The sequence below is a fragment of the Saccopteryx leptura genome, chromosome 3 (genome assembly GCF_036850995.1).
Source record: "Saccopteryx leptura isolate mSacLep1 chromosome 3, mSacLep1_pri_phased_curated, whole genome shotgun sequence".
NCBI lineage: Eukaryota > Metazoa > Chordata > Mammalia > Chiroptera > Emballonuridae > Saccopteryx > Saccopteryx leptura.
The window spans coordinates 188,733,258-188,758,940 of NC_089505.1; positions in this window are offsets into that span (position 1 = coordinate 188,733,258).

Consider the following 25,683-nt stretch of genomic DNA (forward strand, 5'->3'; position numbering starts at 1 on the left):
GAGAATAAACTCATTCAGAAAGAAGTGAAACTTCAAAGTAGACTGATTAAGAACTGAGGTCCACTTGCATGCATAATGACTTAATAGTCTATCCTGACTGCTGTAGTGCCGTAGTCTATAAAATCATAAAAATATATTCAAGTATATTTTTAGTACATAACCTTTAATACCTCTAAAGGTACAATTTAAATCTAAATTTAAATTTAAGTGCAAAACTTTTATGATTTTGCTAAAGTAGTGGTCATCACCATGATTGTCCCTAGAGACCATCACTAGGTATATAAAATATTACTAAGTTTACACGTATATAAAATAAAGTGTGATGAATTTTACATATTCTCCAGCTTTCTTCTGAACCCTGACCTTCTTTCAATAAACTAAGAAAACTATTATTAAATAACCTCAAGTTAAAGTGTTGTCATTTTACATTAAAATGTAAGTTGTTAATTTTTTTTCTTCACTCACCCATGACCTGTAAGAGAGCAAATATCTCTAACATCAGATGGAGGGTAAGGGTAATGGAAAATCTCTAATGTTTAGAAATTCTGTGCTGAAAAAAAAAAGTGGGTTAATCAACATATACTAGGTTAGAGAATAAATTCCTAGACTGGATTACCTAGCATTTCATTCAGACAGAAGTTAAAATACTAGACAAAAGAACTGGACTCATTTTAAAAAAATTAGACATACAATTTTCCTATTCTAAAGCATATTTGTATCTGCTGGCAGACAAGTACAGGTAATTGCCTCCAGGTGTTTGCCTGCAGGAAGTCATTGAAATTCACTGCTAGTAGTGGCAGTTCCTCAGCAGCAAACACTAACCTGCAGGAACCTTGCAGGCATAGGTATATTTTAGAATAGCAATGCCAGTCAATTGAAGAGCCATAGATATACCCAGAAGGCCCAGTTTAACAAGAAACATATTAACAAGAATCAGGAGTTTTTTTTAATTAAAAATTATGATTTTTTAAAAAGTTTTAGAAGTCGTTTCCTTTTTCTTAAAGTCTTACTTGTTTAATGGTAGCTACCTAGCAGATTCCTCTCTCCTTTTTCCAGAGAAAATATGAATTACAAGAATAACTACCCATTTCTCTAAGTTCTGTTTTTGTAGAAGTTCATGTTTAAAAAAATATTCACTATTAAAAAGTAACCTGGGCCTGACCGGGCAGTGGTGCAGTGGATAGAGCGTCGGACTGGGATGCGGAAGACCCACGTTTGAGACCCCAAGGTCGCCAGCTTGAGCGAGGGCTCATCTGGTTTGAGCAAAAGCTCACCAGCTTGAGCCCAAGGTTGCTGGCTCGAGCAAGGGGTTACTTGGTCTGCTGAAGGCCCGCGGTCGAGGCACGTATGAGAAGGCAATCAATGAACAATTAAGGTGTTGCAATGTGCAACGAAAAACTATTGATTGATGCTTCTCATCTCTCTGTGCCTGTCTGTCTGTCCCTGTATATCCCTCTCTCTGACTCTCTCTCTGTCTCTATAAAAAAAATTAAAAAAAAAAGTAACCTGGATCCTTTTTTCCACTGTGAATAGGCAGCCTAGGACATTTTATTAAAGATGGCAGATTAACCATTAGCATTTAGCTTATTTTCTTTACTCAGATGATAATGTTTTCTTTTTTCTTGAAAGATACAAACCTACAAAGACAAAATAAATAAGAATGGAGACAACAGCAACAGAAATTTGGAAGCTAAGAGCAGATCTGAGAAAGCTAAATTTTAAGCCAGCTTTGGGAAAAACTGAGAAATAGACTGATCTTTGGGCAATTTTTCAAATGAAGATCCATGAATGGTCACCATCAGGGACTTCTGGAAGTTCTGGTGCAGGTAGAGGTGTTTAGAAGGAGCCAGACCTCCAGATTCCCTCCCCTATCCCAGGCCACAGGTCAATTAGTGCCCTCTCAAGTGACTGCAGATGAGAATCAGTTCCTGGAGACAGACATACAAAGGTTACAGTACTAAAAAAAGAGGGATTGAACTCACATACTGAGTGCTAGGATTCCCAGTATCTCCTGCTCTTTTTTGGTCTGTGATACTAGTACACACACACACATACATACACACACAGGCAGGTGACTGCATGCCTTCCCTGGGGAATCTGACCAGCCTAAGAAGTAAGATCTGAAAACACAGACACTGAGGGCTCTACAAGAAAAAGCAAAGTCAGGTCACCACACAGTGAAGTCCCTGGCTAACAAGAACAAGACACACACTCATGTAATCTGTTTTCAGTGTGCATTCCTAGTGAGAGTACCAGGCAAGTATCACCAGGATCTGATTATAATATAAGAGAGACCAAAACAAATAATCAGGGAAAAGCCAATGAGAGAAAATTAAGACAGTGAGAGAGAATAAAGCTTAAAAACTACTATTAATATATTTACAGTATGCTATTGCATAGGCAGTCAGGGAGTGCTGGGGGTGTCTCCTGCACTGACCAAAATGGGGGTGGCTCTTACACCCAGCATGCCAAAAGCTGGAAACATGAATGAATAGGGCCCAAGTGTGCAAAGCTAGCAAGATAGTTGGATAGAAAATAAGCCCTCCTACCTGACCAGTGCTCAGTGGATAGAGTGTCTGACTGGGACACAGAGGACCCAGGTTTGAAACCCTAAGGTCACCGGCTTGAGTGTGGGCTCATCCTGCTTGAAGCAGGTCTCTGGCTTGAGCAAGGGATCACCCACGCTGCTGTAGCACCCTCGTCAAGGCAGATATGAGAAAGCAATCAACAAACAACTCAGATGTCCCAATGAAGAATTGATGCTTCTCATCTCTCTCCCTTCATGTTTGTATGTCCCTCTCTCTGTCTCTGTCAAAGAAAAAAGAAAGAAAAGAAAAAAGCCTTCCTCTCCCTGCCCCTATAAGAACAGGGTGGGAGACTTGAGCAGGAAGTAGAGATGGACTATGAGCTGAGAGTCCACCATTCTCCCAGGTCACAGCATGTGAATAAATCTCATTCCTTCTGCACTAGCAGTCATGATTTTGACTTTTGTTGCAGTAAGCAGCTGAACTTGCATTTGCATTTTCAATGAATTGCACTATTGCATTTATAAGACAAAAAAAAAGATGCTATCTTTTAAAAAGAATGTTTTAGGGGAAAAGAGTTCTTAGAAATTAAAATAGAATTATGGAAATGAAAAATTAAATAGGAGAGTTGGAAGATAAATAAATTAGAGGGAACCTTCCAAAAGTGTAGCAAAATGGAAAACAGTCTAAAGGATAAGAAAAATAGAGGGCATGTCCAGGTGATCCAACATCTGTATGGTAGGAGCTCCACAAAAAGAGCACTGAGAAAATAAAGAGAAAATCACCAATGAGACAGCTTAATACTCCCTTCCAAAAAAAGAGCATGAGTTTTTAGATCAAAATAAACCCAGCACCAGAGATAATAATAAACCTACACTAAGATACAACACTGTGAAACTTCAGAACTCTAGAAATACAGAGTATACAAAAAAGGGATTTCAAAATAAGAACCATATTCAGAATGGCATGACATGTCTTCATAGTAATGCTGGAAGCTAGAAGATAATGAATTAATGCCTTCAAAATTCTGAGTAAATGCTATTGTCACCCTAGAATTCTTATCTAGTCAGACTTTAAGTTAGTGTTAAGGTAGAAAGAAAAAAAGATACTTTCAGATGTTCCAAGTCTAAAAACTGTTTGTTTTCTATTAGCCCGTTCTTATATAACCCCTGGAGAATGGGCATCACCCAAATAAGGGAGTGAACGAAGAGAAAGGCATGGGGTCCAGGACATGGTGTCCCAGCTGAGGGGCAGGAAAGGTAATCCCAGGATGATGGTGAAAGGGATCCATGACAACAGTGGTATGTCGAGCCTACAGGGTGACTCTTCAGAATACAAGTCAGCAAGTTTTAGAGATACTGAATAAGACTAAATTAGTATTATGTTTAGTAAGTTTGAATGAATTAAGGTGGTGTTTACCCATCTTACATTTAATTAATAAGTGCATAGAAAGCCCAGTAAATATACAAATAAGGCAATTATTTTCACCAGGAAAATGAAGATAAAGAAAAAGCATTGTAGCACATTACATGGTTTAGCTGTGAGTACTGTTCATAATAATAACACATGTGGTTATGGAGATAAATGTACCTGTAAATACTGCTGATCTAAGCAAGACTATAGCCTATGTGGGACACCTAAGGCAATGGGCATCGTTATTGCTTGTGCTGCAGGGGAGAGGAAGTGGTGAAGAAAAAAAGACAGAACCTCTCATTTCAGAGAGAAAAATCAATAGATAATATCTAAATTGAGAAGTCAAAAATTAGCAACACACTTATGATATTTGTAGTTACACATGTAAATATTAAAAAATTGGCTAAAATAATTGAAAATATTTGTGTCTAAGGAGTGGGGAAAAATGATAATGGAGATGACAGGAATCAACTTTTTTTCATAGCGTGTGTAATAAGTTTCTGACTCTTTAAACTTTAGTGAAAAATTGTACTTTAATTTTAAAAAGAGGGAAAAAGTTCAAGTGAGAAAACAACATTCTAAAATTCTTGAGCAAATCATTTTAAGAGATAGGGCTAAAATGGACCCCTTATCTCATGAAAATTACAGATCTCTCTACTTCATTCATATAATCATATGGTGAGTGAATGTTTGTTAAATGACTATTATTTTGCAAGGTGCTGTGCACAATAACATGGAAAACATAAATAGGAAGAAATACAGTATGACTTTCTTCCTCATGTTGTTTGCAAACAAATAGGAAAGATATGAAAAACACATTTTTACATGTTTCTATGAATCAATGAAACAAGGACTAGTGTGGAAGTGAAGGAACTACATATGATATCTTTGAAAGAAACAGGATCAAGACTTTTTCTTTTTTTTTTAACATGGCAATTTGAATTGAGTATTAAAAGGAGAGGTAGACCAGGTAGTACTAACATGAGCAAAACCAGAAAGAAAGCAAATATTTCAGCAAGTGTGGATGGTTACAAATCATTCAATATAATGGACAAAAAAAAAATGACAATGCTAACTGTAAAATAGCAGGGATCTTGTGTGCTATATTTATCACTGTATTCTAAACTAGAACATAACCTGGCACATAATAATAAACATTTGCCCAATAGATGGCTTGATAAGATTGGGCAGATAAATCAGGAGTTGGTAACAGAGGTCCCTGATGCCAAGTTAAGGAAGTTAGAATTTAGACTATAAGTAATAAAATATTTGAGGAGAGGACTGCCAGAGTTCTAATTTTCATGGCTGAAATCAGGATAAACTAGAAATGAGAAATGTTATGGGGGTTGCCAGGAAAAAGTGAAAAGTAAAGGTGTGAATTATATCCATTAGTCGCTGAAGGAGAAAGGAAGAAATAAAGAGCAGTTATCACAGAAACTAGCCATGATTTTATGGAAATGAACTGTTTGGGGTCAGAAAATCTGAGTTTAAATCCTCTCTGTCATTTATTGTTGAGACATCTTAGTTGTCTTTTTTTTAAAGATTTTATTTATTCATTATAGAGAGGAGAGAGAGAGAGAGAGAGAGAGAGAAGGGGGGGAGGAGCAGGAAGCATCAACTCCCATATGTGCCTTGACCAGGCAAGCCCAGGGTTTTGAACCGGCAACCTCAGCGTTTCCAGGTTGACGTTTTATCCACTGCACCACCACAGGTCAGGCCCTCTCTGTCATTTAATAGGTGTGAAAATTCCAAGTCATCATAGAAATTCTTTTTTTTTTTTTTTTTTTTTTCAGAGAAAGAGAGAGGAATAGACAGGGACAGACAGACAGGAATGGAGAGAGATGAGAAGCATTAATCATTAGTTTTTCATTGCGTGTTGCAACACCTTAGTTATTCATTGATTGCTTTCTCATATGTGCCTTGACTGCGGGCCTTCAGCAGACCGAGTAACCCCTTGCTGGAGCCAGCAACCTTGGGTTCAAGCTGGTGGGCTTTTTGCTCAAACCAGATGAGCCCGCACTCAATCTGGCAACCTTGGGGTCTCGAACCTGGGTCCTCTGCATCCCAGTCCAACGCTCTATCCACTGTGCCACCACCTGGTCAGGCCATCATAGAAATTCTTGATGAATATTAGTTTCCTTATTAACAAAATCAAGAATCTTAAAAAATCCTTCATCTGTTGTCTAAAAGGTTTCAAATAATTTTCAAGGATATGGAAACACATTAAGGCAGTGTAAATAAGTTGAGGTGGAGACAAAAGAGCAAAACACGAGCAAGGACATAAAACATATTGAGGCATGAAGCTAAAAGTCCACTGTGATGACAAAATTCTGTAAAAATGTTGTAAATTACAAAGAGCTATACAAATAATAGGCCTAGTTAACCTACACCATTTCTGATTTAGTGGAAACTCAAAAGACATTGCCAGGGAAAGACCCTGGAAGGTTGGCTCAGTGGATAGAGTGTTGGCCCGGCATGTGGAAATCCTTGGTTCGATACCCAGTCAGGGCACATAGGAGAAGTGACTATCTGCTTCTCTCCCCTTACCTCTCCCTCTTCTCTCTCTCTCTTCCCCTCCTGCAGCCAGTGGCTCGATTGGTCCGAGAATTGGGCTCAGGAGCTGAAGATAGGTTGGTTGATTTGAGCATTGGCCCCAGAGATGGGGGTTGCCAAGTGGGTCCCAGTTGAGGTGCATTTAGAGGTCTGTCTCTAGACCTCCCCTCCTCTCACTTAAAAAAAAGATATTTCTAGGGGATAAGATAGAGGGCATGATGTGTATGCAGAGGCAAGGGGTGCAGATTGAGCTTTTAAGAAGTTAAAAGCTCAAAAGAAAGCAAGAAACAGGGTAGTCATGGTGTTAAGAAAATGAGTCTAAGAAAGGTTGTTTTTGTATTTGAGCAGATTGGAGCAGAAGAGAAGTCTATGGAGTAGAATAGATAGAGGGTAATGAGAGAGGACAATGATAGGCTCAGACCTGGAAGAGATCAATGGATGCACAGTCAGTGGGGAAGCAAATTGGCCTCAAGTGGAGAATACAGATTCCACTTCCTCAGGAGGAGAAGGAAGTAGAACAAAGGAAGGTGGAGTAAAAAAGATACTGTGGAGTATCAGGGGTTAATGGACTACTTCTCATTCTCTACGAACTAGTGAAGGGCTTCTGCTAAAATCAAGATAAGTGTTGGGCAAACAGGTGTGTTAGGCTTGCTTGCTTGTGCTTTGCCTGATTGTTGCATGAGCATGGGGCAGCACCACGTGTATATAGTTTATGTAAGGCTGCATGCAGGTGCTTGCCCTCAGGGCAGCAGATTGTAGATTCCGAATTGCCTGCTACCATTGGGAGGGGTCATTTTTGCTATTGTTTGCTGGAGAAGGGGTCCTCCCCATACACCCTGCCATCTGGGAGAGAGAAATGGTTTTCCTTGCCTGTTTGCTCATCTGCTTCCACTGTTATGAGACTCTAATAAACTAATGGGCCACTATTTTCTGTCTCCACAGTTCCTTCACCATCTGCCTGAATCCAATGTAAACCTGCCTGGCCACAGACACCGACCGGCCTTACAATAAGTGAGTGGGCAAGAGAAAGAGAAGTCTCAGAAGAGCCAACAAGTTTCCAGTCATTAGAGGGCTGAAATATAAACCCAACTGTGAAAGGATCATCAATTGTAAATATAACCAAGCTTGTTGAGACCAAGGAAACACATTAGACTCTATATTGCAGTTATAGCTTATATAGCATGTTATGCTTTTTTGAAAGTTTTTTTTTAAATATCTCACTAGGCTTATGAAAGCATATGCCATCATTATATTATAAAATAAGAAAATTGAAGCAGTGAAAGAAATAACTTGCCCAAGATAACAAGGCAAGTAAATTCTTGTCTCCCATTATAGAAATGGTAAATATGTTTGGTCATTAACTGGAGGAGATTGTTCTATTTATGTTATGAAATAGGTATTCTTTCTTGGATAGTTTCTTGATCAGCAAGAAAAGTTGAAAGCTTCACAGGGCCAAAATAAAGTCAAGATTACCCAAAATACAACTTTGGTTAGTGTTATACAAAGTATGTGTTTTGCAGTGAATGAACAGAAGAAACTTTGGTAATTGCATACAAAAAAAATTTTTTTGGAAGACCCATACGAACACCAGTCAGGTGTTCAGAAATCATATTTGCTCAGAAATCTTATTGTCATCTTTTCTACTGTGCAGTGTTTTCATGGTTAATCATATCTTAAGGAGAGGAGATATTGAAAGTAGGGGTGTTTAATGTTAACTTACACATAATTAAAACATAGTTTAAATTGGAGTAAAGGGGGGTTATTTAGAGTAAAATGCTTAATTTAGAAAGATTGGTAAATCAAATCAGGAGTTTTCTCCTGGAAAGAGGACTTTCAGTATCTCAGTTGAGAGTAAAAAGTGGAAAACTGGATAAAGTAACAAGACAGAGAAAAGTACTGTGCTTTATCTTGAAAGACATTGTAGGATAAATTGCAGTTAAAAGGGAACAGTTTTATAAAGGGTATGTATGCAACATTAATAGAACCCATAGCTTTTATAAAAATCAAGATTTTATTTTTTAGAACAATTTTAGATTTAGCAGAGTGTCCTTTCCCCTCTTACCCCCATTTCCCTATATTATTAGCATTTAACATTAGTGTGGTACATTTTATGAGCCAATATTGATAAATTATTATTACTTAAAGCCTATAGTTTATACTGGAGTGCACCCCTTGTGCTATACCATTCTATGGAGCCCATAGCTTTTTAATCTACCAGTTTTAATTGTACCACCTATAGAATAGTTTTGATTTATTAATATTTAAGTTGAGAAAAACTTTCAAAAGATTAAATAAACATTTAGAGTTTGAATTTGTGCTATTATTTCTAGATAGGTGATTTTTAGCCAAGATTTCAAAACAATCATAGAAAAAAAAAGTTTTTGTATTTTTATTACATTTTGAAAATTTACAGCCAGTAGTCTCTCTTATCTCAATATTACCTAAGTAAAATGGATATATTTTTTCTTTTTTCTTTTTGACAGAGATAGAGACAGAGAGAGAGACAGACAGGAAAGAAGGGAGAGAGATGAGAAGCATCAATTCTTCTTTGGGGCACCTTAGTTGTTCATTGATTGCTTTCTCATATGTGCCTTGACCAGGGGGCTTGAGCAGAGCGAGTGACTCCTTGCTCAAGCCAGTGACCTTGGGTTCAAGCCAGCAGCCTTGAGCTTCATGCCAGTGACATTTGGGCTCAAGCCAGCAGCCATAGGGTTATGTCTACGATCCTACACTCAAGCCATAAACCTTGCGCTCAAGCTGGTGAGTCTGGGCTGAAGCCAGCGACCTCAGAGTTTCGAACCTGGGTTCTACGCATCCCAGTCTGATACTCTATCCACTGTGCCATCACCTGATCAGTCTAAGTAGGATATTTTTTAATTTAAATTTTTATTAAAATTCAGTCATTTAAATTTAAATGCATTAAGGATTGGGGAAATTATATATTTTTTGTAGGTGTAACAAAACTTTATAGTATAAAAAAAAGGGGCAAAATGCATAGATTGATTTTGTTTTCAAATCAGTATTTTACAGTGAATGCAATTGCATCTAGCATATTATCTCAGAATGAAAGAACCCTAACATATTGTAGAATGTTTGTCTATATTGAGATAATATGTGATTTTTACAAGCTATCTCAAGTAGATCATATGAAAAAAGGAAAGAATGAAAGAGTGTATAATAAGAAAATGGATTAAACAGTCTGAAAAGATGAGGTCAATGATTAATGTTTATATTGTTACAAAGTACCTGATTAGAAAACTCACCATCTTTGAAGAACCAGCAAAATTATAGTCTTTACCCTAGAATGGACTTTAGTTAGTTCAACACAGTCACATTATAGTAGAAATTAAAACTCAACAAAGTGTCCATCTTAGTGATAAAAGGTACCACTTATCCATGTTTCTCATACATGCCAAAAGTACCGGATACAAGTACAGGTATAGTCTATGGCTCTCATTTCCCTGAAAGGATGGCTCATGACTAACATCCATGATTCTGGGAGGGCTAAGTAGAATAATAAGAATTATCTGTTCTATAAACAATTTAGACCAGAAGGTACAAACCTTTAAAAAGTAAAACAACAATAGAACTTAAAAGTTGATGGCATGATTAACTACCTGATTGCGAGTATGCTGATTTTATATGAGCCTGTTGGACCATTTCATGAAGTAGCCATGGAAAAGCGACAATTCAGTGAGATCCTATTGAACAGGTAGGGTTTGGATGAGCATAGATGAGAAAGGCAAGCATCCCGTACGATGACAGCAATTGGAAATATAGAGGAAGGGAAGCACCAAACCTATTTCAGAAACAGTTAGTGTGGAACCATTTAGTAGAAATGAAGACCTTATTTAGGGAAGCAGCTGACAATAATGCTGGCCACGTACACTTGGATCACATTGTGGTTAGAAAGCAGATAGAGAATACAGACTTCATCTTGTAGTTAGAGGGAAAAGATTTGGTTTCCTCAGTAAGGGAGTTAAATGATCAAAGCGTTATTTTTAGGAGCTAATTAGAGTGGTGTGCTTGATTAAGAAAAGCTAGGAATGTTTGGACTCTTGCCCTATTTTTTCCAAGTTGATGCCTTGGTGGACAACTGCTTTCTTTCCCCCAGATACTCTCTAATGTTAATGTTGGCAACACTTATACAACTGAATTAAACTATTGAGCAGCTTTTTATTACATTTGATAGTGTATTTGCTTTTCATCTGTAGCAATCTTTGAAAAGAATGAAGAAAAAGTTAAAAAATGTATCACATCAAACCTCTAGATCCTAAGATAATAATAGTGAAATTATAAATTGTCTAAATTGGGGAAGAAATTATAGAGTTGGTGTTAAGAAAACAGGCATGAGAGTGCTGGTTAAAAGAAAATTGAGCAATTAGAAAAATTAGGTTAGAAATGATGTTAAAATTGTGTGCTATGGATAGTTGTAAAGACCTAACTCTGATTTTAATTAGAGAATTCAAGAAGTCAGGTGTCAGGCCAGTGCAAACTAGAAGAAAAAGAGAGATTGTGTAGTATTTTTCATCCAAAGAATTCAATGCACTTGTAAATATTAATATAAGTAATTGTAATTGAATTTAAGAGGACAGATGTCCAATTCACAGACTTCATTGAACTTACAAGTAATGTAGACCTGGGTTTCAGAATAAGCCTTTCACTTCAAATTCAGAAGCAAAGAAGAGAAAGAAAATAGAGCAGGGAATGGCAAGTAGTTACAAGTAGAGAAAAAAATGCTTCCTTAGAAAGGAATCCAATTACTATGTACATGAAGAAAGAAGGGAGGAGGTAATAAAAAGACATGGAAGAATAAAATAGACATTCCACATAGTAGAAGAATAAAGAGGAGCTATTTAGTTAGATACTTTCATAGGAGTAGACACATTCAGATTACTTAATAAGCACTCACTACTCTTCTGTGAAGCATCGCTAGGAAGCAGATTATGATTATCACCCCATTTTATAGACCAGGATACTATTAGTACTTTAGCACATTAATCTTAGATTGTTAATTAGCAATGTACCTGAATTATAATTTGGCCATAATAAGAAACATTACTATTTCTTTCTTTTTCCAGGATCTTTAGTTTAACTTAGAAGAATGATTACTTTGATTTATCTGCTACATAACTGGCCAATATTCCATGATACCATCTCAATATTGCCATATATTTTAGATTACCAGAAAAATCAAGTTAGCTTTAAGGAAATCTTAGTGTCAAGAAATGCATACTATCAAATCTGCTGCTAAAAAGGAAAAAAAAATAGGGAAAAACTCATGGACAATCAACAGTGAGGTGATTTTTGGGAGGGGTGGTGGTGTTGGAGGGTATGGTAGATAAATCGTAATGGATGGAGACTTGATTTGGGAGGGTGAACATACAATATAATGTACAGAAGATATGTTATGGAATTGTGCCCCTGAAACTTGTATAATTTTGTTAACCAATGTCATTCCAATAACTTCAATAAAAAGGGAAAAATAAAATAAAGGGATATTTACATTTTCCCAAAAAATCAGCTGCTAATATTTTTGCAGCACCCAAGGATTTTTTATTTAAGTACTGATCACTTTTTTTTCTGGCTTACTTTGATTTTTTGAGAACAGACACAGATAAAACATTTTCTTGACACTGCAGAATGACAGCTTGGCCTCCTGGGAATATGAATCATAGACCATTGTTATAAAGTAACTTGTGTTTGGAAATGTTTTTTTAAAAAACGTTTATTGTATTGATTTTAGAGCAAGAGGAAAGGAGAGAGGGAGAGAGGAAGACAGGAACATAGAGTTACTCATGTATGTGCCCTGACTAGGGATCGAACGGGCAACCTCTGTGCTTCAGGATGATGCTCAAACCAACCAAGCTATCTGACCAGGGCAGGAAACTTTTAAAAATAATAAGTCTGTGACAAGACATTTTTTCTAAATAAGAAAATAAAAGATTTCTTTTTTTTTTTTTTTAATAATTTTATATTTTTAATGGGGTGACATCAATAAATCAGGATACATATATTCAAAGATAACAAGTCCAGGTTATCTTGTCGTTCAATTATGTTGCATACCCACCACCCAAAGTCAGATTGTCCTCTGTCACCTTCTATCTTGTTTTCTTTGTACCCCTCCCCACCCCCTTTCCCTCTCCCATTCCCCCCTCCCCCCCCCCCCCCCCGTAACCACCACACTCTTATCAATGTCTCTTAGTTTCACTATTATGTCCCACCTACGTATGGAATAATACAGTTCCTGGTTTTTTCTGATTTACTTATTTCGCTTCGTATCATGTTATCAAGATCCCACCATTTTGCTGTAAATGTTCCAATGTCATCATTTCTTATGGCTGAGTAGTATTCCATAGTGTATATGTGCCACATCTTCTTTATCCAGTCATCTATTGATGGGCTTTTTGGTTGTTTCCATGTCCTGGCCACTGTGAACAATGCTGCAATAAACATGGGGCTGCATGTGTCTTTACGTATCAATGTTTCTGAGTTTTTGGGATATACACCCAGTAGAGGGATTGCTGGGTCATAAGGTAGTTCTATTTTCAGTTTTTTGAGGAACCACCATACTTTCTTCCATAATGGTTGTACTACTTTACATTCCCACCAACAGTGTATGAGGGTTCCTTTTTCTCCACAGCCTCTCCAACATTTGCTATTACCTGTCTTGCTAATGACAGCTAATCGAACAGGTGTGAGGTGGTATCTCATTGCCGTTTTGATTTGCATTTCTCTAATAGCTAAAGAAGATGAGCATCTTTTCATATATCTGTTGGCCATTTGTATTTCTTCCTGGGAGAAGTGTCTATTCATATCCTCTTCCCATTTTTTTATTGGATTGTTTGTTTGTTGTTGAGTTTTATGAGTTCTTTGTATATTTTGGATATTAGGCCCTTATCTGAGCTGTTGTTTGAAAATATCATTTCCCATTTAGTTGGCTGTCTGTTTATTTTGATATCAGTTTCTCTTGCTGAGCAAAAACTTCTTAGTCTGATGTAGTCCCATTCATTAATTTTTGCCTTCACTTCTCTTGCCTGTGGAGTCAAATTCATAAAATGCTCTTTAAAACCCAGGTCCATGAGTTGAGTACCTATGTCTTCTTCTATGTACTTAATTGTTTCAGGTCTTATGTTTAGATCTTTGATCCATTTTGAGTTAATTTTTGTACAGGGGGAGAGACTGTAGTCCAGTTTCATTCTTTTGCATGTGGCTTTCCAGTTTTCCCAGCACCATTTATTGAAGAGGCTTTTTTTTCTCCATTGTGTGTTGTTGGCCCCTTTATCAAAAATTATTTGACTATATATATGTGGTTTTATTTCTGGACTTTCTATTCTGTTCCATTGGTCTGAGTGTCTATTTTTCTGCCAATACCATGCTGTTTTGATTGTCGTGGCCCTATAATATAGTTTGAAGTCAGGTATTGTAATGCCCCCAGCTTCATTCTTTTTCTTTAGGATTGCTTTGGCTATTCGGGGTTTTTTATAGTTCCATATAAATCTGATGATTTTTTGTTCTATTTCTTTAAAAAACGTCATTGGAAGTTTGATGGGAATTGCATTAAATTTGTATATTGCTTTGGGTAATATAGCCATCTTGATTATATTTATTCTTCCTAGCTAAGAACAAGGTATATTCTTCCATCTCATTATATCTTTTTCGATATCCCTTAACAATGGTTTATAGTTTTCATTATATAAGTCCTTCACATTCTTTGTTATGTTTATTCCTAAGTATTTTATTTTTTTTGTTGCAATCGTGAAGGGGATTATTCTTTTGAGTTCCTTCTCAGTTGTTTCATTGTTGGCATATAGAAAGGCTATTGACTTCTGTATGTTAATTTTGTATCCTGCGACCTTACTATATTGGCTTATTGTTTCTAGTAGTCTTTTTGTGGATTCTTTGGGGTTTTCGATGTATAGGATCATATCCTCTGCAAAAAGTGATACCTTTACTACTTCTTTTCCGATATGGATGTCTTTTATTTCTTTGTCTTGTCTGATTGCTCTGGCTAGAACCTCTAGTACCACATTAAATAAGAGTGGAGAGAGTGGACAACCCTGTCTTGTTCCTGATTTAAGGGGGAAAGCCTTCAGTTTAGTGCCATTTAATATGATGTTAGCTGATGGTTTATCATATATGGCCTTTATCATGTTGAGATATTTTCCTTCTATACCCATTTTGTTGAGAGTCTTAAACATAAAATTGTGTTGTATTTTATCGAAAGCCTTTTCTGCGTCTATTGATAAGATCATGTGGTTTTTGTTCTTTGTTTTGTTGATATGGTGTATTACGTTAACCGTTTTACGTATGTTGAACCATCCTTGAGATTCTGGGATGAATCCCACTTGATCATGATGTATTATTTTTTTAATATGTTGTTGTATTCGATTTGCTAGTATTTTGTTTAGTATTTTAGCATCTGTATTCATTAGAGATATTGGTCTGTAGTTTTCTTTCTTTGTGCCATCCTTGCCTGGTTTTGGTATGAGGGTTATGTTGGCCTCATAAAATGTGTTTGGAAGTATTGCTTCTTCTTCAATTTTTTGGAAGACTTTGAGTAGAATAGGAACCAAGTCTTCTTTGAATGTTTGATAAAATTCGCTGGTATAGCCGTCAGGGCCTGGACTTTTATTTTTGGGGAGGTTTTTAATGGTTTTTTCTATTTCTTCTCTACTGATAGGTCTGTTTAGGCTTTCTGCTTCTTCTAGACTCAGTCTAGGAAGGTTGTATTGTTCTAGGAATTTATCCATTTCTTCTAGGTTGTTGAATTTAGTGGAATAAAGTTTTTCATAGTATTCTACAATAATTCTTTATATATCTACGGAGTCCGTGGTGATTTCTCCTCTTTCATTTTGGATTTTGTTTATATGAGTTCTTTCTCTTTTTTCCTTGGTAAGTCTTGCCAAGGGTTTGTCGATTTTGTTGATCTTTTCAAAGAACCAGCTCCTTGTTCTATTAATTTTTTCTATAGTTTTTCTGTTCTCTAATTCATTTATTTCTGCTCTGATTTTTATTATCTCCTTTCTTCGGCTGGTTTTGGGTTTTCTTTGTTCTTCTTTTTCTAGTTCCTTAAGGTGGGAAGTTAAGTGGTTCACTTGGGCTCTCTCTTGTTTGTTCATATATGCCTAAAGTGATATGAACTTGCTTTTGCTGCATCCCATAGATTCTGATATGTCGTATTGTCATTTTCATTAGTCTGTATATATCTTTTGATCTCTGCACTTATTTCTTCTTTGACCCATTCATTTTTTAAAGTATGTTGTTTAGTTTCCACATTTTTGTGGGATTTTTTTCCTCTTTTTTGCAGTTGAATTCTAGTTTCAAGGCTTTATGATCAGAAAATATGCTTGGTACAACTTCAATTTTTCTGAATTTGCTGATGTTGTTTTTGTGGCCCAATATATGGTCAATTCTTGAGAATGACCCATGTACACTGGAGAAAAATGTATACTCAGTCACTTTGGGATGAAATGTCCTGTAGATGTCTATCATATCCAGGTGCTCTAGTGTTTTGTTTAAGGCCACTATGTCTTTATTGATTCTCTGTTTGGATGACCGATCTAGAGCCGTCAGCGGTGTATTGAGGTCTCCAAGTATGATTGTGTTTTTGTCAGTTTTTGTTTTAAGATCAATAAGTAGCTGTCTTATATATTTTGGTGCTCCTTGGTTTGGTGCATATATATTAAGAATTGTTATGTCTTCTTGATTCAGTGTCCCCTTAGCCATTATGAAATGGCCATTTTTGTCTCTGAGTACTTTTCCTGTCTTGTAGTCAGCATTATCAGATATGAGTATTGCTACACCTGCTTTTTTTTTGGATGTTATTTGCTTGGAGTATTGTTTTCAAGCCTTTCACTTTGAATTTGTTTTTATCCTTGTTACTTAGATGAGTTTCCTGTAGGCAGCATACAGTTGGATTTTCTTTTTTAATCCATTCTGCTACTCTGTGCCTTTTTATTGGTGAGTTTAATCCGTTTACATTTAGTGTAATTATTGACACTCGTGAGTTCCCTATTGCCATTTTATATCTTGCTTTCTGTTAGTTTTGTGTCTTGTTTGATCCTTCTCTTTCATTTTTCTATCTTTTGCTTTTATTTGGTTGTATTCCATACATCTTTCCTCTGTTGCTATCTCTTTTATCTCATGTGCTTCTGTGGTGGTTTTTTCAATGGTGGTTACCTTTGAGTAATGAAAAGGGTCCCTACCCTGTTCGTTGTAGCAAACTATTTTGTGAGTACTTTTGCACACCATCATCCTTTGCTACTGTTAATCTCCATCTTCTCCACCTCTTTCTTTTTGTTGTTGTCACAGTTTAAATTTGGTTTTATTGTGTTCTTCTTGGAGCTTTTACTTGTGGCTGTGTTTTTTTTGTTTTTTTTTTGTTCTTTGTATCTGATTGGAGAACCCCCTTTAGTAATTCCTGGAGTGGGAGTTTTCTGATGATAAATTCCCTCATCTTTTCTGTATCTGTGAATGTTTTTATTTCTCCTTCATATTTGAAGGATAGCTTTGATGGGTATAGTACTCGTGGCTGAAAGTTCCTCTCTTTCAGGACTTTAAATATTGGGGTCCACTCTCTTCTAGCTTGTAGAGTTTCTGCTGAGAAATCTGATGATAATCTAATGGGCCTTCGTTTATATGTTGTATTCTTCTTTTCCCTGGCTGCCTTGAGAATTTTTTCTTTGCTGTTGGTTTGTGTCAATTTCATTATGATATGCCTTGGAGTAGGTTTGTTGGGGTTAAGAAAACTCGGAGTTCTGTTTGCTTCTTGAACTTGAGGCTTTAGTTCTTTCCACAGGCTTGGGAAGTTCTCATCTATTATTTGTTTGAGTATGTTCTCCATTCCATTTTCTCTCTCTTCTCCCTCTAATATACCTATTATTCTTATGTTATTCTTTTGATGGAGTCAGATAATTCTTTTAGGGCTATCTCATTTTTTTTAATTTTTGAGTCTCTTTCTTCTTCTCTCTGTTGTGCCTCAAGTTGCTTGTCTTCTATTTCACTAATCCTCTCTTCTATCTGACCTGTTCTATTAGCTAAGCTTGTTACTTCGTTTTTCAGCCCGTGAATTGAGTTTTTCATCTCTGTTTGATTTGTTTTTATAGTTTCAATTTCCTTGGACATATATTCTTTGTGTTCATTGAGTTGTTTTCTGAGCTCCCTAAATTGCCTTCTGTGTTTTCTTGTATATCTCGGAGGATTTTTAGGATTTCTATCTTGAATTCTCTGTCATTTAGCTCCAAGGTTTCCAATATATTAAATTTTTTCTCCATAGATTTTTCCTCATCTAGCTGTGTTACCTCTCTTTCTTTTGTATCCATGATATTCGATTTTCTCTTCCTTAATGGCATTTGAGGGTGGTTTTCTTGATAGTATTAATGAGATTTAATAAAGAATAAAAAGTTAAAAAAAATAATAAAAAAAATAAAAAATCGAAGTTTTTTTTTTAAAAAATTAATAATGAAATAATGAAAAAAAATAAAATAAAAATTTTTTTAAAAAGGAAATTATTCCCCCCCTCCTTTTTTCCTCTCCTCTCCTCTCCCCTTTTTCTTGAGAAAATCTTGTGGTGAACTGTGAATTATAACAAACAATGCCTGTGATGGAGGGCCTGAATTGGGGAAAAGTAATAAAGGGGCAAAAAAAAAAAAAAGAAAAAAAAAGAAAAAAGAAAAAAAAAGAAAGAAAAAAAAGAGCGTATGGACCCACAAAAAGCAAATAAGGAAAAAATTTGGGTCAAGAATAAAATGATTTGCTTTTAGGTATTGGTTGTCTAAGAGTTATGATGAGAAGAATAAGAGGAAAACGGAAAAATGGGGGGACAAATTAAAAAATTACTATTGTATTTAGTGGAACAAGAACTAGATAAAATGGAGAGCCAGGGATGGGAGCACTGCTAGTGAGTTAAAAAGGTGAAGTAAAAAACCCCCAAAATGCCACAAACATAAGTTTGAGTCCCAGATAAGATAATTTGTTTGTTATTGAGGTTTGAATGAGAGGAGATGTAAAGGAGAAAGGAAGAAACTAATATAGAGGGAGAAAAGAAAGAGAGAGAGAGAAAAAAAGAGGGAACCACTAAAAGAAGAAAAAAGAAAGGAGAGAGAGAGAGTTAAGGGTTTTGGAGTGCAACCCTCATAGAGAGAAAGGAAGAGAAGAGAAAAGATAATGGGAGATGTAACACTTATGGGTAGTGTAGTTCAAGGAGAGGAGAGAGTAAGACTGGCAGAGAGTTAATTGGCCAAATTGGAGGAGGAAAAAAAGTATCAAGAATGAAGATAAGAGAAACAAACGAACAAATATAATAAAATGGGATAGGTTATAAAGTCTGCAGATTATTCTTGATTTTGAGAGGTTATCTTCTTGCTTTTTCTTTTCTCTCCCTCTTCCTGGTCGGTGACTCTGTACCCCGGGTTCTGCCCCGTTGGCACGCTCAGGTAGAGGTTTGCAGTTGATAAGTCTCTATGGCAATATCATGTATTGTGCTTTAGTCTCGTTTGGCAGTCGAGGCTCATTAGCATTTATAGGCTCCGACAGTGAGAGAGTCCGTGTTCCTGGAGCCTTTCTCCTAGTCTTTCCTTCCTCAATTAGTAGCCTGATAATCCAGCTATGGGGTTGCTGCTGCCTCTGCCTGGATAGTAAGAGGCTCAAAGAGCTGGCAACTCCCCACTCTATTTCCACTCAGCACAGGGCTCTGGGTGAGGCTCAGTCAGTCAGAGCTGCTAGCATAATCAGGCGGGCTTTCTGCCCACTCAATGACCTCTGGCTCTGCCACTCTGTCCGGTAACACAGGCGGGCGCCCACTTCCAGGGTGCTTGGAGGAAACTCTCACTCACTGTCTGCGCGCGCAGACCAGGATATCCGGCCAGCAATCTCATGGTCTGAGTGAAACCCCCAACCGCAGGGTAAAGTTGCAGCGTTGGAATTGAGTCTTGCTCTGTCCCCGTGCGTGGCTTTTGCAAGGCGCTGGGGCAGCCCGAGATTACGCTTTGGCCCACACAAAGGCCCCTGACTCTGCCCCTCTGTGCGATAACACGGGCGCGCACTGCCGAGGCACTCGGAGGAATCTCTCATTCACTATCTGCGCGCGCAGACCAGGATATGAGGCCGGCCGCGTTTGCCTCTGAGTGAAACCCCCTCCAGCACGGAAAATCTCCACCGTTCGATTTTGTTCTCACTCCCTCCCGTGCGTGGCTTTCCCAGGGCACTGGGGCTGCCCAGAGACTCTGCCCTCGGCCCACAGAAAGGCCTCTGACCCTTCCTCTCCGCGGGGCAACACGGGCACCCACTCTTGGGGCCTAGGAAGAAATCTCTCGCCCACTAACTGCGCGCACGCCGACCAGGAGACTGGGTAAAATGGCCACCCCGCTTGTCTTTCTTTGTTTGGGTTTGGCGCGAGTGTTAGCTTGTATTGCCCGGGTTGCCACAGGATCAGTTTTTCCTCGGCTTGGATCTCCGTGCCACAGCCTGGTTCGGCCGTTTGTGCTGCGGCCTGGATCTATTCACCCCCTTTGCCCGCCTCAGTTTCTATATTCACAGTTACCAGAGAAAGCTGCCCTGTTTAGGTTAGTGAGGAAGGCGGAGCATTTCTTACTCCCTATTTCCTTCGGGGTTTGGTTATATATTTAGCCAATTTTTCACTCGACCATACCTTCGGGTGTATTGCGAAGCATCTGGAGGCTCCAAGTATAGGTTTTTCTGTTTCTGGTTGAAGATCTTGTTGAGTTTTGGGGGAGATTTATCGGTATCGCTTCCTACCCCGCCATTACTCTGACGTCATCCCAAGATTTCTTCATAAGAAATCTCACTAGAAATTTGAGTGACAGACATTGTGTGAATTTGTTTTTATAATATCAAAATGGATAAAAGATTATCAGTTGCTCAAAATATTTAATAGGAATCTTTATTGAGATGGTGAAAAAAGTATTTTTAAAGAAAATCCAGAAGCTAACCACCATATCAGACTTTAGGACAATAGAAAATTATACTTTTATAGTAAGACAAATAGCAGAAAAGATACTGTTAAAGAAATGTCTGATTTACCTTTCTGGAAATAATTTTCCTTTGCTCCAGAGGGGTGAATTATGTAACTTTCTGAGAGAACATGGTTACGAAATTGTTTTGCGATCAGAGCACAGTAGGGAGGGACTGTTTTGACTCTCTTGTTACTATGTGAGGGATGGAATTTTGCAACCAGAAGGTTCCAGAGCAGTTGGAAATGACAGTTGTATGAGTAGCAAGCAGAAGAAAAATGTGTGTGTCCTGTTACTCCAGCTCTGAGCATTACATACCAAAACTGTGCCAAGATTTCTGGCTTGCATCAATATTTTTTGTAATTACCACAACCTCTTACGTGTTATCCACTAATAGCAAAATATCTTACAATAACATCTACACTGTCTTTAGGTTAGAGTCTAAAACCTCTAACTAACCATTAGACAGCCATCTGGCTAGGTGATATTCATTATACACACACACACACACACATTTATAACCTTATTTAGATACCTTATTATAACCCTTATTCCATTTCCAATCATCTACTATAAATCAAGCTCCACTTTTACAGAAATTAAAATGGCTGAAACTTAAAAAGCACCCAAACCATGTTAAAGTTTTTACCATGAGTATTATTGTCCTATATTTAGTGGCCCACTCTAATCTTTTATCCCCTTGCTTATCTCTGACTTGTGTATCAATATTACTTCATTTTCCTTAACTTCTATAAAGTCCATATCTATTGCTTTCTCCAACTTACTCCAATTTGGATTTGGACTCCAGATTCTTAAGTTCCTTTATAATGATACCCACAGACATTTTGGCATGATAGAAACTACTATGAAAAGCAGATACCAATAAACTGAAAATAATAAATTAAACCATGAGGTTTTAGAAACAGAAAATTAAACCAAATATTCAATAGTATATAATGCTATTACATTGAGTTTAGGGAAGAAAAAAAAATGATGTGTTTAAGAAGCAATTCAACCTGACCAGGTGGTAGAACAGTGGATAAATCATCTAAGGACCCAGGTTCAAAACCTTGAAGTTGCCGGCTTGAGCACAGGCTCACTAACTTGAGCATGGGGTCACTGGCTTGAGCATGGGATCATAGAAATGACCTCATGGTTGCTGGATTGAGCTCAAAGGTCTCTGGCTTGAGCAAGGGGTCACTGGCTCAGCTGCAGCCTCTGGTTAAGGCAATTATGAGAACACAGTCAATGAACAACTAAAGTGCCGCAATTATGAGTTGATGTTTCTCATCTCTCTCCTTTCCTGTCTGTCTGTCTCTCACTAAAAAAAAAAAAAAAAAAAAAAAAAAAAAAAAAAGGCAATTCAGTTGTAAAATTTCATTCATTCAATAAGCAGGTATTTGAGAAAAATTTTAGAGCTCAGTTACATATTTAAAAAACCCAGAGCTGGTGAGCTTAGAACCTGGTAAAGTCGGGGGTAACAGAGACATTACTGTAGACATTGGGAGTCAAGATGTGTTTGAAGGAAGGGAGCAATTGTAAGTTAGTGGGGGTGGAGCTGTGGGGTCAGCAGTTTATTTACAGGAAGTAGAAGATATCTCTAACTAATGATTAGAAGGGAAATTTGCAATGTTTTAGTGTTTTGTTGGCCTGACCTGTGGTGGTGCAGTGGATAAAAAATCAACCTGGAATGCTGAAGTTGCCAGTTTGAAACCCTGGGCTTCCCTGGTCAAGGCACATATGGGAGTTGGGAGTTGATGCTTTTTGCTCCTTTCCCCTTCTCTCACTCTCTCCCCTCTTTAAAATTAATAAATAAAAATTTTAAAACAAAGAGAAATCTTTTAATGTTTTGTTGACTCCTGTAACTCGATCCATATGCCTAGTGTAACCCTGTGGGAATGCTGAAATTTTGCAATTATAGACATAACTCCTATTAAAATGAAAATAGCCATAGGATTATATTATTTATAATACATAATACTTTAAATCTGTATCAGGTTCTATTAGATAGGTCATTAGGTGGAAATTTTGAAAATAAAGAACACTATCTGCTTCATAACTGTGTCTAAGCCCTACCTGCTGGCCCGGATCCTAGACTGCTGCCACTGAGAGGATCAAGGAAAGCTCAGACTCACTGGGATGCAGGTGGTCTAGGCTCAGCATATGTGTGAGGGTCGTGGTGAGGCCTTCTATGGTCGTACCGTGAACATGTTACTTAACCTCTGTAAGTCTGACCTCCATTGTTAGTATCATGTAGATAACAACACTGTAGCAGCAGGTTATTTTTTTTAAAGAAATTTTATTTTGGATATTTTAGATTTACAGAAAATGTGCAAAGATTGTACAGAGTGCTCCCATATACCCTCAACCAGTTTTTCCCATTGTTAACATCTTACATTACCATGATACATTTGTCAAAAATTATAAACTGCCATTGGTACATTACTATTCACTAAACTCCAGTCTTTATTTGGATGTCAACAAGTGTTTCCATTAATGACCCCGCTCTATTCCAGGATCCCATTTAGGATATCATATTATATTGAGTTATCAGGTCTCCTCACTTTCCTGAGACTTATTTCAAGATTTAAAAGGTAATAAATGCTAATGCACACTTAGTAGAGTGTGGAAATACAATAAAGAATTATTTATAACAGTGATAAGCACTGTTTTAAGCACGTTAGAAATATCAATATATCTAGTTGCCATAATAATTCTATGAAGACTCTAATTACATCCACTTTACAGATAAGTAAACCAAGGCACAGGAAGATCAAATAAATTGCCAAGTAATGTGCTTTCGGCAGAGCTGAGATTTAGTCTGTTCTGCTGGCTTCTAGTCCATATTGTATTCGCTGCCATAGTTTTTCTTAGTTTTATACACATACACACTTCTTTTTCTCTGTCTCTTTCAACATAAAATGCTTAAGCCATGAAACCTCAATCAAAACTATAGCAGAGGAGAAACAATTTCTTTTTTTAAATTTAGGAATACAGATTAAGAGCAAGCAAAAGGCAATGGAGTTGCTGGTGGTTAAGAATCAAGGCAGAGGAGCAACCATGACAGATCGAGCAATTCAGTCTCATACTATTCATCACCAGAATGCTGCAGCCCTGTGTAAACAGTTTCAACTTTCTCGGGAAGCAGCATGGCAGATTGGGAAATCCTGCCCAAGGGGTCCTATACTACAATCTGCCCCTTCATTTGGAGTTAACCCTCAAGGACCCCTACCAGGACAACTTTGGCAAATGGACGTTACTCATATACCTTCATTTGGCAAACAGTCCTATGTCCACGTTACAGTGGATACATATTCTGGATTTATAGTAACCTCTGTCAGAACAGGAAAGGCTGCTAAGCATGTTATAGCTCATTGTCTGTATGTATTGTTCTACTGTTGGATTTCCTAAACTGGTTAAACTGACAATGCTCCTGCGTATGGAGCAAAAGCATTTACTTTATTTTGTCATTCTTATAATCTTTAAAGTTAAGGTATTATTAAAGTGTACCCAGCAAATATTTTAAGGTCAATTTAAAAAAATTTAAAAGGGGAGAGTCATATCCTAGAACTCCTACAGGTCCACCATACCATGCTTTTTACTTAAAATTTTTTTAAATTTCTTTTGAATGCTGATGAATAGAAGACGCCAAATCTTCTTCTATAAACTTCTACCTTCTTTTTATTTGCTCCAGCTAGTAACACTGTTTTGTCTTTTTCCAAATAGCTCCAGATATATGGAAAAGATTTATGTAGGCGGATGGGGATCCTCAAACCCCTCAGCGAGATCTTCTGAGCATGGCTTTTAAGATACCAAGAGGCAGAAAAAGCCCAATAGAGATCAAGGGAACTACCAGCTTTTAGAATATGCCCTTAAAGGCTCCAATGCCCCAAAGGGGTCTCATAGGATGCCATCTGCATCCTGCTTCAATAGTGGAAAGGAAGGTCATTGAGCTAAAGCCTACCAGACTTACATGCCTCTGCTGTGAGGAAACAGGGACACTGGAAGGTAGGTTTCCCCCTTGCTCCTCTAAGGGAGGGTTTAGTCTCTTCCAGCCCTGCTCCAGCCACTTATGACCTAACCTTGCCCAGAATGCTGGGGTTTGCCATGGAAGGCTGAAGGTGCCCAGGGCCGTCAGCCCCATCTACAACACTGTGGATGAGCCTAGGGTATTTCTTCCAAGAAGCAGGTAAACTGATCTCATTTGCACAAGGGCCACTTAACTATGTCTTGCCTGAATAGTCAGGTTTTTTATTCTTCCCTCGAAGATCTCTGTTGTGGGTGTTGATAGTCCTATTTTCTGTTGCTTTGTTTAATATATAGTGTTTCCTTTATTCCTCCTACTTCAATGCCCCACTCCTATTTCAGGTTGGGCCCTACTCCTAATTTAGAGCTCTCTTTCCCCCTTTTGCCAACTTCTATTATGAATCTACCTTTGCCACCCAGCTTAGTGTATTCCAACGTTCTCTTTACCAAGCCACAGTCGCAGAGCTCCAGGGAAAAGCAACCTGGTCTCATCTCTCCAGGCAGAGGAGAACAGAAGCTCCATATCCACACATGCTGCAGATGGCCTTTCCAGTCTACCTGAATCATTACCAGCTAGAAGCAGCGGTCATTGGGACTTGGACGTGAGCTATAAAGTATAGAATTGTGACAACAATACCAGTGCCATGTGGTCTTTTCCTGGATGTGGACTTTTCCTGGACTCCTGCTCCTTGTGATAGCTCCTAACAGACTGAACTGGGGTTGGGTTGCATTTTTCAGGGATTTGGCATGATGCTGGGGCCAACTTGGACTTGGTGAACATGTTAAGGACACTACTCTTTTATGGATTCTTGCTGTATTGGCCAAGAGTTTGCTTAAAGGCTTTAATCACTGTAAAAAGAAAATAGAAGACTAGATAAAGAAGATGTGGCACATATACACGATGGTATACTATTCAGCCATAAGAAATGATGACATCAGATCACTTACAACAAAATGATGGGATCTTGATAACATTATACAGAGTGAAATAAGTAAATCAGAAAAAAACAAGAACTGCAGGATTCCATACATTGGTGGGACATAAAAATGAGACTAAGAGACATGGACAAGAGTGTGGTGGTTACAGGGGGTGGGGTGAGGGAAGGAGAGAGAAGGGAAGTGGGTGGGGGAGGGGCACAAAGAAAACTAGATAGAAGGTGACAGAGGACAATCTGACTTTGGGTGATGGGTAT